Raw genomic sequence first — 2,666 nt, 5'->3', positions numbered from 1 at the left:
CACACACACACACACACATCTATATATATGTGTGTGTGTGTTTGTCCATCACCGTTTGACAACCGGCGTCAGCTTATTTACGTGCCCATAACTAAGCGCTTCTGCAATAAAAGACCGATAGAATAAGTACCAGACTTAAAAATAAGTAACTGCACTAGCTGTAATATTTTACCGTACTGAAACTCCTTAAAGATACTTCTATCTTAAAGACAAAACGTTTCGCTCAGACTGTCGGTAGATTGTCAGACACAGTATTTCGATGTGACTAATATCCCGGACATTCTGAGCTATGCTGAAAATGCTTGTGGGGACATGAATATTTTTATCCAGAGGAAAGGGGTAACGCATCATGTTTTAATATATTGATAATATACATATAATTGCGCAATCATATAAATAAGCATGTTTTATTCCATTGAAACAACTGTCGGAAACAAATAATTTATGAACCTTATGCAAACTTTACGCTTCTCTGATGTTTATTATTCTATACATACGTTGCTCTCAACTATTGTTTCATCTGATTGTGTACATACATGCATGTTTATTCATTCAATATTTATTGAATTAGTATAATATATTGGATTTTAACGACGTGTTATATACATATATACACATATACATATATATATATATATATATACATACACACATATATATACACACACATATATATAAATATATATATATAGTCAATTCAAATAGACGAATAATAAAACTAACAGACAATTAGCGGACGTGCATAAGCAATATATTAGACCGATAGAATAAGTACCAGGTTTAAAAATAAGTAACTGCACTGGCTGTAATATTTTGCCGCACAGAAACTCCTTAAAGAGACTTCTATGTTGAAGACAAAGCGCTCAGTAGAAAGAGAGACTTTGACGTTTCGAGTATAGTTCTTCGCCGGAAAGGAGAAAGGCAAAAGTCCAAAGAAGGAAAAGAGATCGCCAACAGTAGATTTGTTGTTACATTGCTGAAGTGGTATCTATATATATAAAACTGAGAATGTGTGTGTGTGTGTGTGTGTCTGTCTGTCTGTATGTGTGAATCCCTAAAACTCGAGAAGTACCCAACCGATTTCATTCAATTTTACGCATGCAGTATTTAGGGTCCATGGAGTGTCATGTGCCAAAAATGTTTCAACTTCTTGCCTCATGCGGGTCCGGAGCAATATTTTAGACTGGTTCGGTATTACGTGTCAAAAACGAAAAAATAAGATCTATATTGTAATGTGATATAATAGTTTCACTATTATTCTTTCACTTTTAATTCTAATGTGATAGGTCTATAATATTGTTTCACTTTTAATTCTAATGTGATAACACTATGATCATCTTATTTCTATTATATTTGAAATAAATGAATAAATTATATCCTAATCTGAACAACATTACGCATCAGCAACTTTCCGTCTTTATAGACACAACAGCGGAATGGTGTGTCAGTACATGTGTGTTGAATGACATAACGAACGGCTGGCGATAAAACTCTTGACAAAAAACAATGAGGTGACAGGTCCAAGGTATATAAAAATACATATTTACCGTTCAATTACCAATTAATCATTATCGTAGTAGTTGCAAGCTTGCAATGTATTTAGAGTTACATAGTAATCCTTAAATTAACATTTAATACATGTGCTTAACATATATATATTAATAAATTTATCTATGATAATTATTGTGGTATTTACCGTTAAATTAGCAGTTCGTACATCTGCTTCTATTTGGTTAATTTGCTTATATTTGGTTAATTTACAGTGCATACAAAAATAAAGACGTATAACTGCTTGCAAAAATAGAGATTAATGTATAATTTTTTCTATGTTCATAATTTTTTATTTATAATATTGAAAGAAATATGCCACCAAGGAAAAGACGTAATCTCTCCAGAAACAAGTATAAAGCAAAGAGGATTGTAGAAAGCTGAAGGCGAGAGTCCCAAGACAAAAGGGAGATGAGACTTTCCCAAGATCAGCAAAGGCACGCTGTAGCGTTAATGGTGAATCATTAAAATAACATTTTAATGATTAGACAGAGGTCCAGTAGAATAGCTCTCAGAAACAGAACACGCACATATTCGTTCTCCACAACTCCTGGAGCTATTTTCAGATATGATCCATCCTATTCTTATAAAAATGATAACTCTGTCCAAACTGGCGTGCTAAACTCAAATCGTCGTTTCTGCAAAGCTTTAAGTTTTCCAAATGAAACTAATGGCGTGTGTTGGTCAGGCGGAAAGATAAGTTTGTCAGAACTATCAGCTCCTCCTCAACCTCTTATGGATCTTCTGGAAGACATTTCGATCTAGTCAAAGGATTTTCTGAACAATATTGCACAATACAACTCTGCATTTCAAATGACATCGTTTGGTGCATCTAAGGAGATAGTTGAACATGGATTTATGCCGACGTCCAAAGTTCAAGGCTTAGTCTGTCACCTCATTGGTTCCCTATTGCCCACAAATGAACAACCAAAGTTCCTCCAAATTTACTTTATGAGTGATGTAGGACAACATACCTGAAGGAGGTGTCAAAACTTCAGACGATGGGTCATGTTAGATGCAGCGCCGACCACCACAGGAGATTATATCCACTGACAGCTTTTCGGTGCGTTCATAAATCACATAGCCCACCCCCAATTTTCCATATATATATATATATA

This window comes from Octopus bimaculoides, chromosome 17 (assembly GCF_001194135.2).
Source record: "Octopus bimaculoides isolate UCB-OBI-ISO-001 chromosome 17, ASM119413v2, whole genome shotgun sequence".
In the NCBI taxonomy this organism is placed as follows: Eukaryota; Metazoa; Mollusca; class Cephalopoda; order Octopoda; family Octopodidae; genus Octopus; species Octopus bimaculoides.
Note: the sequence above shows the minus strand (reverse complement) of the source record.